A 19178-nucleotide genomic window follows, 5' to 3' on the forward strand; every position below is an offset into this window, starting at 1 on the left:
AGTAGACCCTAAAATACCTTACGGATTATTAAATTTTGTGATATGTTAGAACAGCATGCTAGCACTAGGCTAAGGATCTTCAAGAATTGCATGATAGAAATTGCGTGATTATATGATGCCTGATAGCCTAGGCTTTTTCCTTATATGAAATTGAAATCATTACTGTAGTTGCTTAGTGTAAGCATTACGACTATACATAATTAAGATCTTATAGCCTGAGAATGTTTGGTTTGGCCTTACTTATTGTTCTTGTTTGATGAAGGCCTTAGGGTAGGATCAGGTATTCGAAATTCTATAGTGTCCAACGTTATGTATGGCTAGCATACACAAGTGCTGCAGGGTTGGTTGATGTTTCATGGGTGAGTTGTATGGGGTCAGTTGGCCTGTTATGAGATATTTAGCGTTCCTTTAGGAGTGAGGATTGAGCGCACACCGTGATTATATATATTGTTAGGGCATTGTGATGATACTTGAGACAAATATGAGTATGTGTGGAAGGTAGTATGGGTCCGTACTACCGAAAGCACATGACCCATACGCGTAGCAAGAAAGTCACAACCCCTAGGGCTTTGTTGGGAGTTGGTTCCCAGACTATTATACGGAATGTCTGATATCTTATTGGTATATTTTTCAGCACGGTGGTTACTAGACGATTTGTGACTGGATCCGGATCAGAATCAGGAGATGGCGGTTAGGAGGGACCAACAGTGCCTGAGGTCGTTGGTCAGATGAGGTCTGATGAGTTGGATGCTAGGATTCAAGAGATCCTGCATGATGAGGTTGCTACTCTGTTCCGGGCACAATTGTCGAAGATGTTTAGTTCTTTCAAGACCGCTATGGTGAAGTACTTTGATGAGCGCTATGCAGCTCTTGCTGAGATGGTTGCCACTGCTGGTGGTGGGACCAACCGTTCTTTCCAGTATCGGGACTTCGATAACACGAAGCCCCTGACTTTTGATGGGGTTCAGGACCGGATTGTAGCAATGAGGTGCCTGTTGGACGTGGAGGGATGTTTCTTCACGTGCTCATGTCCTGCAGACCAGAAGGTCAGATGTGCCCTGAACTTGCTGAGGTCCCGGTTAAAGGACTGGTGGAGGTTGATAACATGGTTGTACACTGATGATCAAAGAACTACGGTTACCTAGGAGCAATTCAGGGATATGTTCCGCACTCGCTACATTCCACGGGTCGAATGGGAGCGGTTAGCTCATGATTTCTTGAAGTTGAGACACGATGCTGAGACGGTGGCGAAGATCACCCGTATGTGCACTGATAGGGCGATGTTCTGCCTGGAGTTTGCTTCTGAGTAGGCTCACATGACATGTTATTTGAGCATGCTGAAGACTGACATCCATCAGTTTGTTGCTACCCAGTTTTGTTATACACTGCTGGAGTTATAGGAGGCCGCTAGGCGACATGAACTTGAGATCTATTGACAGTTACGGGAGCAGATCCAGGCCCCGACTGTAACGCCCGTAGATCTGGGCTAGTCAATTTAGAGATAATAGGGGTTAAAAACGACTTTTCAACAAAAGATTATTTAGAATAAATAATCTTAACTAATTTGTAGAATATGTCACAAGGTTTCTGTACATGTAAAGAGCGTCGAAATCCGAGTTATAACGAAGAAGTTATGACCCGTCGAAGTTTCGCGACGGAACCGGCATGACACCGGGAAGTATAAATAGTGAATTTACGATAGAGCGAGATTTAGCCTTAGCGATCTAAACAAAAGTCGTAGAATCTGTTAAACCGAGAGCGTCCATAAAAAGAACGTCAAAATCTGACTTCGTATGAGGAAATTATGAATTTTCTAAGATTTGGCTTAGCAGTACATGACCCGAAACTTAATTTTTAGTTTGAGTGGTTTTTGGCTTACACGACCTAAATGAGAATTGAATATCTCATTAATAGGAACTCAACGGTAAAAAGATAGACGAAAACGGATTCTGTATGAAGGAATGACGAATTCTTCGCGGTCATTTAGCAGTCTAAACTCCTCTTACTGTTAAATTTAAGATCGGTCGAGAATTAGCCAACGAAGTCTAAATAAAAGTTGTAGATCTTGTTTTGACCTACGCGTGGATATAAAGAAAGTCGAAAATGCAGTTCGTATGCGAATGTTATGAATTTTTGAAAATCGGCTGATTTCCACCCTGTGTGCGATGCCACGTGTCAGCACCAGGCTGCACCTGGCTCACGACGTGAATATTAAAAATTCACAATGTGAATCGTCCTACAGCCCCTATAAATAAGTGGTGGGGCCTCCATTCATTCCTCACACCTCCCATAACTTCCCTTTCTCTCTCTAGAACTTCTCTCTAGCCCCCGAAACCCCCCCCCACAAGGTGGAAGCCCCGGAGCGTCCGACAGCTCCAAGAAGAAGAGCCTTTCGGCTTGGGAACGTTGCTCCAGCGGAGCCCGGTTTTGAGAAAAAACCGCTGGAAGTGAGCTATGCCTACCCTATCTTTTGTATAGCTTATGTTTTAATATAGTAACGTTATTAGGAAATTATAATGAGTATTAGGATATTATTATGAGTTATATAAGAGTGTTTCTTAACGCTTATATAATAGTAATAATATATAGAGTATTAATTAGTCGCGGTTAACGTTAAACTAAACTCTAGTGGTAATGATACTAGGTTTTGTCTGAGGGAAATTGTTTTAACAGTAACAAAGTGCTGTCTGAGTACCGAGTCATCACCTTATCAGGTGAGTGCATAGTTACTTTCATCTTACACTTAGATATGAAGTATTTTATATAAATTATGTGCTATGTGTGCATATTATCTGAATACTTGCTGTCTATGCTGGATGAACGATTTTATACATGTTTTAAATGATTTAAATTGTATATGTATTTTATATCTATGATAATGTTGGGGTAAAACATGGGTAGATGTAAGACTTTTGTTTTGGAATTGGGCCTCGCTTTGGATTATACTGGGCCAGGGGTAGAATGGTCACTTTACCCCATGCATGGATTAAGGATTATGGTTTGGGACCCAACTGCTAATTGGGTATATTGTTTGGTAGAGGCAGCAGCAAAGGATTTCTTTAGGAAGCTTCTACATTCGAGGTGAGTCTTCTCACCATTCCAATGGATCTATGGCACCAAGGTCGGCGCATTTCATGTTATATCGTACACTAGTTGTAGTAGAGATAAGTGGTATGATAGTTAGCTTTATGCTAAGTGGTATGTTGGTGATTATATTGTATGTGTTATGCTAGTTATCTTTGTGAAATTACATGGAAGACCTCAGGGGAAGCCCGTGGCATTGGATGTAAGACCATGTGGGGTAGCCCATGGTAATCCTAGGTAAAGACCATGTAGGGTAGCTTGTGGGATTGGATGTAAGACTATGTGGGGTAGCCCATGGTAGTCCTAGGTAAAGACCATGTGGGGTAGCCCATGGCATTGGATGTAAGACCATGTAGGGTAGCCCATGGCATTCTTAAAGGTTTTATATGCATGGCTGATGTGTTATATGTAGCTTTTATAGCTAGCAGGAAAATGTAATACATGTAGCTTTTATAGCAACATGATATGTGATATGCGGTTTGTGTGTATGGTATGCTCTGGGATACTCACTAAGCTTCGTGCTTATAGGTTTTGTTTATGGTTTTATATATCATCGATTTTGGAAAGGAAGGGCTCGGATTGGTCGCAGTGCATACACCTATGATTTCTGCAATGAATGATTTTGGGATGAACTCTGATAAATGTTTTACTTAATGATGATTTGAATTATTAAAGTAAATCGTATCAAATTTTTAGCTATTCTAAAAATGAAATTATTTCCTTTGATGTATGGGTGGTTACATAAAACCCAACATCTTGGTGGACCGACTCCGAAGCAACGAACCATGTATGCGAGGATAAAGGGATGTTTGAAACATTAACTCTACTTGAAGATGGATCGATGCTGAAAATGTGAGACGATTATTTTATTCCTATTTGTAGTGTTGGTGTCGTGTTTCTTGAATTTACTTCTGGAAAGACAATTAGGGTTTTTGATGTTTTGTTTGTATTTGCAAGAATCTTGTTAGTTCTAGTTGTTTAAATTTTGATGATCTTAAACAAGTTATTGATTCAAATAAGTTCATCTTATCTAAGGGTGGAATGTTTGTTGGCTTTGGATAGCTAAATAATAGAATGTTTCTTTTGAATATTATTGACAAATTATTACTTGTTCAAAATTCTATATTTATATCTTCTACTTCTAATGTTGATAAATCTATTCTTTGGCATGTAAGATTAGGTCATGTCAACTTTAGAAGGATGCATGAGATGTTAAAAGATGGATTAATTCCAGCATTTGATATGACTTTTGATAAATGTAAAATATGCATGCTTAGAAAAGTGACAAAACAACCTTTTCCTAGTATCACTAGAAACTTTGTTGTTTTGGAACTTGTATACAGAGACCTATGTGATTTTCACTCCACTCCTTCTTTGGGAAACAAAAAGTATATAGTTACCTTCATTGATGACTTCACTAGGTTTTGCTATGTGTATTTGCTACATTATAAGGACGAAGCCTTAGACAAATTCAAAATATACCAAACCGAGGTGGAATTGAAATTAGGCAATTGGTTAAATTTCTTAGGACTGATAGGGGTGGTGAATATATGGATCCTATATACTTCTTATCAGTGAGTATCATACATCAAACCATAACACCTTACAAAGCGCAACCGAATGGTATTGTTGAACGTAAAAATCGAATTTTAAAGGAAATGGTAAACTTGATGCTGTCATAGTCAGGATTTAGTGATAAATTCTAGCAAGATGCCACATTAACGGAATGTTATTTATTAAACAAAGTTCCAAAATAAAGGAACAAAATAGCCTCATATGAACTTTGGTTCAAGAAAATGTCGAATTTAAGTTATTTTCAGGTTTGGGGATGTCAGATAGTTTTAAAACTCACCGAGCCCAAAAAGAAAATTTTGGGAGAACGTGGAATTGATTGTATATTCATTGGATATGCTAAACATTCCAAGGCATATAGGTTTTATGTAATAGAACCTAATGATTCAGTTTCGATTAACATTGTTACTGAATCATGAATGCAATTTTTGATGAGATGTGTTTTTCATCTATTTAAAGGCATAAGGATCTGACTTTTGGTACTAATAAAGTGAAAAATTCAGAAAGTCAAGATGGTGGTAATGTGCAGGAACCACAAAAGCTTCGTAGAAGCAAAAAAGGCCAAATTATTAAAAATTTCAGATCCGACTTCCGATTGTATTTGGTGGAAGGTTCAAGGGATGAAATTAATCTTGAATACTCTTATTGATAATGTATTGAAGATGATCCTAATACATATTGATAGGCCATGGAGTCTCGTGATAGTTCCATTTCGAAGGAAACAATTAATTATCAAATGTCATCAATCCTTGAGAACAACACATATATTGTCTGATTTTCCTCCAGGTTCTAAACCACTTGGTTGAAAACAAATTTTCAAAAAGAAAATGAATGTTAATAGGACTACTGATAAATTCAAAATTCAAAGCCTGGTTAGTCATTTAAGGTTTAAAAAAAACCCTGGTGTTGACTATTTTGATATGTATGCTTCGGTTGCATGTATTTCTACTATTAGATTGTTGTTTGCCTTGGCAAGTATTCATAATCTGGTTATTCATCAAATGGATGTGAAAACAACCTTTTTTAATGGTGATAATTTAGAAAATAGTGTATTTCAAATTGCTTCGTCTAATGGTATAGACAAAGCTTGCTTGTGGCATTGTCGGCTTGGACACATTAACAAGAAATGCATCGTCTAACTCCAAAAGCATGGTGTGTTGGAATCATTTGACCTAAGGTCATACGATACATGCCAATCTTGTCTTTTGGGTAAGATGAAAATATCACTTTTCACTGGATCTTGTGAAAGAGGTGAAGGTTTGTTGGATCTCATACACATAGATGTGTGTGGACCCTTCAGATCATCCACAAGGGATGCTAATCGATTCTATGTGGCTATTATTGATGATTAAAGAAAATATGGTTATATCTACTAAATCAAGAATAAATTAGAAACCTTTGAAAGGTTCAAAGAGTTTAAACATGAAGTCGAGAATCAATTAGGCAGGAAGATAAAGATGCTCCGACCAAATAGAGGCGGGGAGTATCTTAGTATCGAGTTCCATGACTACCTCAAGGAATATGAAATAGTTTCACAATTGATACCTCCTAGGACACTACAAATTAATGGTGTGGCTGATAGGCGCAATCGAAAGGCGCAATTGAACCTTGTTAGACATGGTTCTTTCCATGATGAGTCAAGCTTCTCTTCCAATTTTGTTATGGGGTGATGCCTTAGAGACTGCCTCCCACATTCTTAATCTTGTCCCAACTAAGAAGGTTTCCAAAACACCTCATGAGATGTGGACATGGAAGGTTTCCTCGTTAGCACATATCAAGGTTTGGGGTTGTGAAGCTTTCATTAGACGAGTGACTCACGACAAGCTTGAACCTCGAAGTGAAAGATGTATTTTCATCGGCTACCCATAAAAGTCCTATAGATATTTGTTCTACAGACCTTGTGAGAATGCAGTCTTTGTAGTACGAAGAGTAGTCTTTCACGAGAAAGAGCTCATATGTAAAGAGGACAATGGGAGTACCATTGATCTTGAAGAGATTCAAGAATCAAATGATGAAGGAACCTCTAAAGATGCTAGGGTTCAACCAGAGGAAGAGATTCCAGTTGAACCAGTTGACGATTCATTACCTCTTAGGTGTTCTCGTAGAGTTAGAATGCCACCTGAGTTCTCTGGTTTCCATATTATTATATATGGTGATACGTTTATCAGTGATAGTACATTGGTAAATTTGAATCAACCTGCTAAATACAAGAAAGAAATGTAGGTCCTGAGGCAACCAAATGGAAAGAGGCAATGGACAGTGAGATCAAGTCGATGTATGAAAACCAAGTTTGGAATTTGGTTGATAATGTACCAGGTTGTAAGACAATTGGGTGAAAAATGGATATTCAAGAAGAAGACCGACATGGATGGAAAAGTACACACTTTCAAGGCTCGACTGGTTGCAAAGGGATTTACTTAAACCTTATGGGTTGACTATGATGAGACCTTCTCACCAGCAACTAAGATAAAATCTATTAGGATATTTCTCGCCATAGCTACATTCCATGACTGTGAAATTTGACAGATGGATGTCAAAACTGCTTTCCTTAATGGGAAGTTGGCTGAGGATGTTTACATGAATCAGCTAGAGGGTTTTGTTGATGCAAAATTTTCCAATATAGTGTACAAGCTTGAGAAATCCATTTATGGATTAAAACAAGCGTCTCACAGATGGAATCTTTGCTTCGATGAGAAAGTGAAGGAGTTTGGTTAATCTAGAAGTGAATATGAGTCATGTGTATATGTCAAAGCTAGTGGGAGTATACTAGCCTTCCTAGTATTGTATGTTGATGACATACTTCTTATAGGAAGCAACATTCCAACTTTTCAAGAGTTTAAGTCTTGGCTTGGAAAGTGTTTCACTATGAACGATCTGGGACAGGCTGCTTATATTCTAGGGATAAGAATTCTTAGAGACAGAAGTAAAAGACTAACTGGACTTAGTCAAAGTACATACTTGGAAAAGGAGCTAAAGCGTTTTAGTATGGAGAATTCCATGGAAGGAAAACTGGCTATCTAGAGTAATACCAAACCGAGTAAGACTTAGAGTCTGAGTACTGATGCAGAGATAGCAGAAATGAGTCGGATTTCATATGCTTCCTCCATTGGATCTATCATGTATGATATGACATGTACTTACCCTAATGTATCATTTGCTTTGAGCATGGTCAATAATTATCAAGGAAGTCCAGGTAAAGCTCACTAGATAGTAGCTAAAAATATTTCAAGTATCTGCGAAGGACTAAGGACTGGGTCCTAGTACTTGGTGGTGGTGATACAATGCGAGTAACTGGGTATAGTGACACCAACTTTCAAATAGACAGAGATAACTTTCATTCTTAATCTGGCTGGGTGTTTACCTTAAATAGAGGAGTAGTTACTTGGATAAGTTCTAAGCAAGAGACGGTGACTGATTCTACCTGTGAATCAGAGTACATAGTGGCAAGAGAAGCATCAAAGGAGACAATTTGGTTGAAAAACATCATCAAAGATCTTGGAGTTGTGCCAGCCATCAAGGAGCCAATGGAAAGTTTCTATGATAATGAAGGAGCGGTTTCCTTGACAAAGAAACCAAGAGATCATGGGAGATCAAGACATATCAACATAAAATACCATTTCATTAGACATAAGGTAGAAGAAGGTCACCTCGTAGTGAAGAGGGTATCATCTAAAGAGAATCGCAGATCTACTCACAAAGGGTATGAGTAGGATTAAACATATTCAACATGCTAGGAGCATTGGTTTGAGAGATGATATTAGTTTTATTAGTTAGATAGTTAGTTTGAAACTTGTAACAAAGTAAGTGTAGTTGACTTTTGGTGATTAAATAATAGAGAATTTTTATGAGTTTGTTTTCTACGTTTTTTCAATTGTTTATTATTGTGTTTCATTTTGCTTGTTTTACTTCCCGAATAATTAGATTATTCAAATTCCACAGTCGTTCGTACTTTTGAAAGTAAGTAGTAAATTAAGCTACTATCATGAACTGAATTTTAGATTGTCTAAAGATTTTTTGAAATAGCAACACTATTGCTACAATGTTCATGAGTACTTAGAAATGGAGATTTAAGTATTGGATTAACCCACACTTAGAGAACCACTTCATAGAATTTATAACGAGTAATTCTAAGACGATAATATCCTATAATCTTTAAACAAAGATATATGAGTTGTGGTGTGCATGTTAGTTGTGCGTTGATGGTACGTAAACATATCAGTAACTTGATGTTATAAAACGTGTTGTTGTGATTGATTTGATGAGTAAATGGTGTAAGCATATAAATCAAAGTTTATTCATTCCTTTTACCTTAACAGGAAAAAGCAATATCTTTGGGCCCCTCGATGATTTGATGTTGACTTATAGTGTCGGACACAACCAAGATTAAATTGATGTGTTCAATTAGAAGTTCTATGTTATTACAAATTAGAAATCAGGAAACAAATTATTAGACAATGCGATTGATTATGTTCCATGTCTCATGTCCGAATGATATCTTGTAGAACGGAGGATTATATGATCACTTATCTTAGGACACATAACGGATTGGGTCAGAGTTCGACAATGGATTTTGGAAGCTACAATTTGCTGATCGATTCAAAAGTTATACTGATAATTATAGTTATAGACTTATCCAAGTGGTACACTGTTGGATTAGGTGTCTAAGTCCATAACTAAAATTGTTATATACTTGAATTGGTAGTAACACAATCCTTTTTGGGTTACCCTCAAACATAGCAGTTGGACAGGATGACTTTTAGAGAGAGATTAATTTATTATGTGAATAATAAATTAAATAAATGGTTTATTAATGTATTATGAAAATAATATATTAATTAGAAATCGTGTAATGTAATTAATAATTAATTGGAATTAATTGGGTTAATTAAAAGTGCAAGGATTGTTTGGTTATTTAGTGAAAGTTGAGGAAGGAAGGTTCTAGAACTTCATTAGAAGAGGTAGATGAAAACTTCTAGGGATTTTCGTCTAAGGCCCTTTGAGATAAGGGATTGGGCTGCTTGGTCATCAAGCAAGGGAATCTAGGGCTTATCCCTTAAACCCTAGCTTTGGCCACAAGATTCCTCGGCTATATAAAGGCCTCCCTAGCCCTTGATTTCGTCTATCCATTCTTATACAAGCCTTGGACGAAATCTTGGCTCTCTTCTCCTCTCTCTATAGTATTCCTCTTGCTAGCTTAGGTGTGATTCCATTAGAGGCATGATGTTTGTGGTGCTTGCTTCTAAAAGATCATCAAGAGGATTTCTAGTTATTTACTATAACAACTAACAGATATGTAACCCTAAACCTTTTCTTTAGTAATTTCAAAAATTACCTAGGGTTCTTATTTTGATGTTAATAGTTATGGGTTCAATAGTGAAAACATAGATCTTGTTTTAGGTTGCATGCACACTTACGAGTTTTAAGTTTGTTTTTTTGTTATGCCTAAAACCTATCATCTTTATTTTCCACTGCAACCACAACCCATGTAACAGGATATATGTGGTTGTTGAATCCCTCCCAATAGCTGCAAGCAACTAACCTCTGCATCATCCCTGTAAGAAACAACCATCTACTCCAATTACCCTCCTACAGCCCTCCAAAATCCTTCAAACCCTTTAAACGCACATAAAACTTTGAGAAGTATGTTTCTTCAACAGGCATTACATCTACCTCCATATTAACTTGATCCAGGATTTGTTATTTTTAGCTCTTCTCCATAGCTCCATGTTTTGGCATAATGCTCTATTAAAGTACCTTTTATTAGCTGAAATGCATATTTCTTAGTGTTTATGCATTGTCCAACACTTGCTATCAGGTTAAACCTTTTATTGACCTTAGCTTTCAATTCCTTATACTCATCTTTGGTTTCTATAATATCTCATTCATGAAATTAGTTCCAATCCATTTGTAGGTTACAATGGACCCAAATTTGAATACTCTTGAGCAATTATGCCTATCAATTAAGGACGTAATCTGAAAAGGCCTCTCATTTTTCATCCAGAATGTCCACAACCTAAAAGGACAAGTCTTATTCTTCTTATTCTTCTTACGTTTACAACATTTTCCAACAACATTTGATGATCATTTTTTTCATACCATAAATCATACTCATTCTTGAAGACATAGTTGGTTAGATATAGCTTAAATTCCATTGGGTTGGAAAAATTCATAACAAAAATTGTGCCATTTATCCCATGCTTGATTCTCATCAAAGACAGGGAACACAACCTCATCATCTTCATTACTCGCTTCATCATCATCATTTACTTCTTCTTCATTACTATTAGGAATGGTTTTACCTGGAAACTTGTTCAAAAATTCATCATCAATTGTTTTGTCAAAAGTATGCACCTCTTCATTAGGTACATGCTCGCATTCCATTATATCTGAAATGTGTGAGTCCGTATCATCATCTTCTACCAAATCATACACCTCATCACCTGTTAACACCTCTTTATCGGGTCAGTCAAGAATAGGTTCATTTTGGTTGTCAATGTAGACATTCATTCTTAGCTCGTTCTTAGGCATGTAACCATCTTCAATAAACTCAAAATAATTAGCATCATTGTCGATTCTTCTAATACCTTCACCAATGTTTCATTTCTACTATAATAGCACAAATTTCCACACCTTCCTCTAGTCAGCTTTGTAATCCACAACACAAATTCTCGATAGTTCATGGCACCAAAATCCACATCAGAAACCGAAATTCTTATAGGGTCTAAGTACACTAACAGGTTTGGTGCAAACATTCCATTATAGTGAAATCTATTGTAAGGTACGTACTGTTAGATGATTCTGACATGTTACAGTCTACGATTTCAAGTCCCAGCTTCAATTCCAAACAATGAGCTCCTATTGCTTCGATCGATTGATTTCTGAGAAACCATAATTAATCCGGAAAGATCTGGGAGTAATTGTGAGGGACCTAATTAAATGAAGTCGATGTTGGACAAAAGGGTGTAATGAGCACGTAAGATGCCACATAATTTCTTTTAAGTGAGTTAGTTTGAGCCAACCAGTTTAAAAAAGAGGTGTTAGTCGGTAATATTGATATAAATTGAACACGTAAAACAAGTTAGTTAGCTTTATGTATACAAAAAAAGATGTTGCCAACATGTGAACAGATAGTTATCCTCCTAAGTCATTTTCTCTACATTATTTTATAAAAAATAATAAAGTTTTGAAATTTAAACATAATAGATTAATGAATAAAATATTAAGGAAACAAAGTTGTGAAACATACCAAAAAACAAATACAATATATTTTATAAACATTAAATTAATATTTTGCAAGGATAACAAATTATGTTATGTATAAACATTTAGACGGTGTTTGTTTTTAAAGAGGTGGCGGGGTGGTGATGGTGTGGTGGCAAAGTTAAGATTGGGGGTGAAGTGGTGGCAGAGACGGAGGTAGTGGTGATGGCGAAGGTGGTGGTGGCAGTAAAGACGACATTGACAGTAGCGGCGACGACAATAGTGGTGGTGACGACAACGACAATTGTGGCCATGGAGGCGACGGTAGTTGCAACAACAGTGGTGGCATTAGTGGTAGTAGTAAAAAATATTACATTAGTGTTAGAACTTAGAAAACCTCTTTCAAAATAAGACATTATTTTTTATCTTCGGGAAAAAGATATCAAAAAACTTTTTTATATCTTTTGTCTTCTTAATCAACACTAATTTCTTTAAATGTTTTTCCGCCCACACACTTAAAAGGTTAAAAAGATCTTTTTGTCAAAAAAACAAACAAACAAACGCCACCTTAGTCACTATAGTTTTTTTTTTGTACACGGCTTACCATTGAACTTGTTTAAAAGAATATCATTATAGTCGATTATTGTAGGTTCAACTGGCCAAACGTAATTTTTATGGCAAAACATGAACTTTTTTGGTGAACACGCACATGATGTGTTTCGATGAAGAACTCAAGAACTTAAACCCAAAAGTTGTTTGATGCTTAAGAGCTCAATGACATCTCGGTTTGATCTTCACAACTTTAGAAGAAACCATGTGTTGTTTTGAAAAAGAAGTATCCAATTTCAAAAATCTTGGAATAGAAGCAAAGAGCTTGTGATACCAAAACCAAACATCACACAATTGTTTAACCATATGATCAACATTGCAAACACCCGTAAATCTAATAAATCAAAATCTTTACCCAATTCGAGACCTCTTTTTATCAATAAAAAATCCACATCTTTTCCAAGACAATCACATGCATGCCACAAATCATTCGGAATAATAGAATCGTGAAAATTCTTAACATAAAAGGAAGAAACATTAAGACTTACAAAGTAATTCTTCCAAGTAATATCATATGGTTGCTCCCTTGGTTCGAAGATTGTTCCCTGTTTTGTCATTCGAAACTCAATTCCGAGCCCACTCATTATGAGGGTCTCCATCTCGCTTCTATATTAAATTCAAGAACAAACAACCACTCTCTAGCAACGGTGATCGGAAAATAAGCCGACAAGCGACAGCGACCAAGGGTTTGGAAGCGTTGTTGTTGTTGTTGTTGTTGTTGTTATTATTATTATTATTTGGTGGAAAGATCGGTTTCTAACAAATATTATTAATAATAGAATAATGTTACAGTTAAAGTATAATATGGTTTAACAAAAAAAAACATCATTAATATTAAAAAGGGATAATGACTTGAAAGGGTAACGAACTTTCGACTTTTGTCACATTTAGTCACTAAACTTTTTTTCGTTATCTATTTGCCATTGAACTATTGAAACTGTTCACATTTTACCCTTATGACCGGCTGTTGTCGGTCATAAGGGTAAAATGTGAACAATTTCAATAGTTTAATGGCAAATAGATAACGAAAACAAGTTTAGTGACTAAATATGAACAAAATCGAAAGTTCGTTTCCCTCTAAAAAGTTCAATGACTAAATGTGAACAAACCTTCTCTTGTATTATGTTTTAGCAAGTTATTTATTTTTGTTAAATTGTAACAACATTTGTTGATGAAGAAATCTATGAAAAAAAAAAAAAAAAAAAACAAATCCCTGAAAATATATTTAAAAAAAAACAAAAAACCAATGGTTTGACATTTCCTAAAATAAAAAATCAAAATCTCCAATCTGATTTTGGTTTTACAAAAAAATGAACCATTCTCACTGATGTGAATTATAACCATTGGTTTGGCATGCGAAATTTGTGACATCCCATGAATATGTAGTTACAACATCGTCAGAACTCGTAATTCATAGTAAGGAGTTAGAGTATCATCACATGAATACGTAGTTACAACATCGCCTGAACTCGTAATTCATCACCTATAGGTTATGGGCTTGCTGGTGTTTCCACTGGGTTGTCTAGAATAGTCCGTGGTCGCCATCTATACTCTGGTAGATGACTACATCGCCACATTGCTGGTTAAGGTTATGGTATCTCCTTTCATCCTACATCACATATTCATCATCATCTATTTACCTAATTATCACCACCTTTCTATCATTACCTATCTCTCATCATTTTATTTCATCACACATCAACTATTTCATCTACCCATGTTTCATCCGCAACATATTTGTAGATATAAAATAAATATACTGTTTAAATCTTTTAAAACATGTATAAAATCGTTCATCCAGCATAGACAACAAGTATTCAAATAATATGCACACATAGTACGTAATTTATATAAAATACTTCATATCTATGTGTAAGATGAAAGTAACTCTATATATACCATAAATGCTTCCTAACTTTGAACCCCAAGGTTTACTCTACTAAAGCTTCATATTCTCGGCTCTCTGAACCTAGAAGGGTCCAGATCTATCACACCAAAAAGCTCAAGATAGCTCTTCCTCTCACTCTACACACTCAAGCTCGCTAGGGTTCGCACTTATGGGAAAGTTAGTCGCAATTGAAGGCTATAAGTGCCTTTAAATATAGCTCGAGCCCAAAGATTTAGGGTTTCTGCCAACAGTGCGGACTCGTCGAGTCGCCTCACCGACTCGTTGAGTCCATTCATTAATCTGAATCACCAGTCGCGACCTTACTCGACGAGTTGAGGCGTCAACTCGTCGAGTCTCTCTTCTTAACTCAAAAGAAAAATACTTAAATGATGATACATGGAAATTCAGATGTTACATTTTGTATTTTTATTTCATAGATTTCTTCATCAACAAATGTTGCTACAATTAAACAAAAATAAATAATTTTGCTAAAACATAATACAATAGGAAGTTTGTTCACATTTAGTTATTGAACTTTTTAGAGGGAAACGAACTTTCGATTTTGTTCACATTTAGTCACTAAACTTTTTTTCATTATCTATTTGCCACTAAACTATTGAAACTATTCACATTTTACCCTTATGACCGGCTGTTACCGGTCATAAGGGTAAAATGTGAACAGTTTCAATAGTTTAGTGGCAAATAGATAACGAAAAAAAGTTTAGTGACTAAATGTGACAAAAATCGAAAGTTCGTTACCCTTTCAAGTCATTATCCCTATTAAAAATAATAGTGGAAAGTGAGATTTTGGACGTAAATGATATCTATGAGTGATGACAAATATATAAAACTGCATATTATATAGGAATAAAACTTTTTGTTGTGCATACAAAGACAAAGACTACTGAGAAAGGAATCAAACTCACGTCCCTTCATAGTGAGAAAATCAGAAAGAGAAAAATGTTATAACCGGATAGTATAAAGGTAGTTAGTACTTCTTGTGTCTAAATGGTAAAATAATGAGTTATTTAGCCAACTCTTTTATATATATAAACACACTAGGTTTATGTAATTATATTGATTATTTAAAATAAAATTACATAAAGACTATAAAATTTACATTCTTTTGCATACAAAATAAAATCATATTTTATTTGTTTATGTATTTAAATTTAAATTTATGAACATCAACATTCAACAAAATATAAGTATAATTTGAAAGTATCATTACTTTTTTAACAACCAAATTGTCAATAGACCAAAAGCAAACTGATATTAATTAATGATTTGATCATTTTACTGTAGAGACCATCCATTTAAAGATCAAATTATGTTATGATATAATAACTAAGTTAACTAATTTATTTGTAAACCATCCACAATATAATGATCCTAAATGAATATAATGATTCCAGTAAAAAAATTGTATTATGAAAAAAAATGCAAAAATGAATATAATGATTCCAGTAAAAAAATTGTATTATGAAAAAATGTAAGTAGTATTAGCTAAACTATGTAAAATTTTCATAAGTATAACAAGATAATAAGAAATAAACTCAATGGTAGAATGATATGATTGGATATATTATCAAATGTACATTGCTATAAATTAAAAAAAAAACAAGATAAAGTGCAATGTCAGATAAATGCATGGATGAAATCATATGAATAACTTCTAAAATTCCAGTTGATTTTAAATAATATATTATCTTCAATCACCCACTTTATAACCTAAAATACTATAGGATTGTCCCAAAAGATAACTTAGGGAGTAACATTACAAATAAACATGTCAACCATGATCCTTTTCTCTATTTTATGTTTGTTCTATCTTAACACAAAATCCAAAATTTATTTCATAAAAAAATAAAGCCATTTGTTAGCTTAGGTACTTTAGAGATGAAACTGATAATCAAAGAAATAAGATTCAAAGCATATTCTGCAAACCACCTTCAAATGATAAATAAATAAATAGGAGGCAAATATTAGGTTTTACACTTCAAGTACATAAGTAATCATCACCTTTTCCATAATTCCACATATATACACAAATTAACAAATACACCAATTCTTTTGTATCGAAAGGAGTTTTAAAGAAAAAATTGGTGTAGATGCACTTACACCATATTTAATCGTAGTAATGGACTAAAATGCCCTTATGTTCCAAAACCTATAAAGTATCTTGTAGGGATGCAAATTCTTCCTTGTGTTTATCTAGTGAGAATATGAAGAGATCAAAAGAAATATCCCACCATTGAAGAATCAACATAATAATTTTTCACACGTGTCATTTAATCATTGAAAGTGAAGAGACCAAGAAACTGAATCCTTAAAAAATCAAAGTCAAAATATCATAATGTTGAGAATACATCAATTGAAGTGCAAAAAAGAAGAAAATAAGAAAATCATTTTAACTTACCTGTCAGATCTAGGTACTTCCATTTATCATCCGTCCCCTTGATACTCGAAGAAGATCAACATGCCGATGAGAAAATGTTGTGTAAAGCAAATTAAACATGAGAACATAAACCAAAGGCCCCGAAGATCAACTAATATGTTTGATAAAATTACTTATATGCCCTTAATACGGATAATAAATAAAGGTTTGACTTTAATAACTTATTATTCCAAAAGGGTAAATTGGTAATTTACTCTGATTTTTTTTTATAACAATTGTCATTTACTTGTCTATCTAATAAAAGAATAAAATTTTGATTTGTTGGATTTTCAATAGTTGATTGAAGGAGCAATCTCACAACTTCATTCATGGTTATCAACCTACCTTCAACATCAACACCAAAATCATTTCACAAGATGAGTGACACTTTGAATGCTATTTATTTGATTATTACAAAATGAAAAATCTAAAAGAACATTAGAAAAAAGATCGAGAGATATTTTATTACCTTTATGTTATTGCTTAATTGGGATAAATTTGGTTCAACATTAGAAAAAACACTATTAATAGTTTGACATCAAAAAAACTAATCAAAACACAAAGGCAAATAACACAAAATGATAATTTTTCATTCAAGAACGGGAAGAAGATAATTTTTCTACGTTTATGTTATAAAAATTAAGGGGGGGAAGCCAAATTAAATTTGGGGCCCCAAAACTGTTATGAGGCCTAGGGCCGTCATCCAGCTTTCCCCCCTATTAGGTCGGCTTGTATTTAGATTCATAATTGGGAAAATGACTTATTAAGGTAACTAACTATTTCAATTGTTCATATATAGGTAATGTTCTTTTTTTTGTACACATTAAGGTAACTAACTTGTTTTGTTTGTTCACATTTAGGTAATATGACCGGCTATCACCTGTTTTTGCTTATGTGACATCCACCTGGCATTACGTTGCACCTACGTGGCATGGTGCATATATGGGAAAATGACTTATTAAGGTAACTAACTATTTCAATTGTCCATATATAGGTAATGTTCTTTTTTTTATACACATTAAGGTAACTAACTTGTTTTGTTTGTTCACATTTAGGTAATATGACCGACTATCACATGTTTTTGCTTATGTGGCATCCACCTGGCATATGACTTGAATACGTTACACCTACGTGACATCCACCTGACATATGACTTGTTTTGTTTCTTCTTCCTCATCTTATTCTTCAAAACAACAAGATGAATTTCAAGCTGATCATCCATGTGATTGCGGCTTACCATCTCGTGTGAAGATTTCAAGAACTCCTGACAACCATGGAAGAAAATTTAGAGTTTGTCAAAACTCGATGGTAAATCAATATTGTTGAATATGTTGCAGGAGTTCTTGAAATCTTCACACGAGATGGTAAACCGCAATCGATGATCAGCTTGAAATTCATCTTGTCATTTTGAAGAATAAGATGAGGAAGAAGAAGCCATCATCGATCGATCTAGGGTTTAGAATTAGGGGTGGAATCGTATGACACAGTTATAGTGTAATTGAATGAAGACAAAATATGCACCATGACATGTAGGTGCAACGTATTCAAGTCATATGTCAGGTGGATGCCACATAAGCAAAAACATGTGATAGCCAGTCATATTACCTAAATGTGAACAAACAAAACAAGTTAGTTACCTTAATGTGTACAAAAAAAAAGAACATTACCTATATATGGACAATTGAAATAGTTAGTTACCTTAATAAGTCATTTTCCCATATATGCACCATGCCACGTAGGTGCAACGTAATGCCAGGTGGATGCCACATAAGCAAAAACAGGTGATAGCCGGTCATATTACCTAAATGTGAACAAACAAAACAAGTTAGTTACCTTAATGTGTACAAAAAAAAGAACATTACCTATATATGGACAATTGAAATAGTTAGTTACCTAAATAAGTCATTTTCCCTTCATAATTTGTGTCCAACAGCTCTTTTAGTTCAAGTTGCATTATGTGGTTTCAAAGTTTATTCTATTTTATTATAGCACAATTAAAGCTTAATCTAAACGTAATTATCAGTTGGACAGTTTGGCCGAGTGGTCTAAGGCGCCAGATTTAGGCTCTGGTCCGAAAGGGCGTGGGTTCAAATCCCACAGCTGTCATTTTTTTTTTCGAATAGTTTTCATGTTTTGAAGTGGCCTTGAAAGTTGCTCATGATAAATACTATTGGAGTATTATTGAAGTTAAAAGATTATAAAGAATGGATGTCACATGCAAATACGTTTTGTTCAAGACTTTTGGTATGCTAGATTTTAGTTAAAACTTTAAAGGTGAGCCTAAAGGCAGTAAGGCACCATGATTGCTTGTAATTTAGCATCTAAAGCTATACATATGCTTATGTAGCTCTTTTTTTTTTTTTTTAATAAATTATATGCATTTTGCAT

At 34.8% G+C, this 19178-nt stretch overlaps 1 non-coding gene across 1 annotated transcript; it reads left to right on the forward strand.

Moving 5' to 3' along the window:
- Positions 1-18816: 18816 nt before the first annotated feature.
- TRNAL-UAG (transfer RNA leucine (anticodon UAG)) lies at positions 18817-18896 on the forward strand. The gene has a single exon. It is a non-coding gene; the product is annotated as a tRNA-Leu (tRNA).
- The last annotated feature ends 282 nt before the right edge of the window (positions 18897-19178 follow it).

The sequence above is a fragment of the Lactuca saligna genome, chromosome 3 (assembly GCF_052625555.1).
Source record: "Lactuca saligna cultivar CGN05327 chromosome 3, ASM5262555v1, whole genome shotgun sequence".
Classification (NCBI taxonomy): domain Eukaryota; kingdom Viridiplantae; phylum Streptophyta; class Magnoliopsida; order Asterales; family Asteraceae; genus Lactuca; species Lactuca saligna.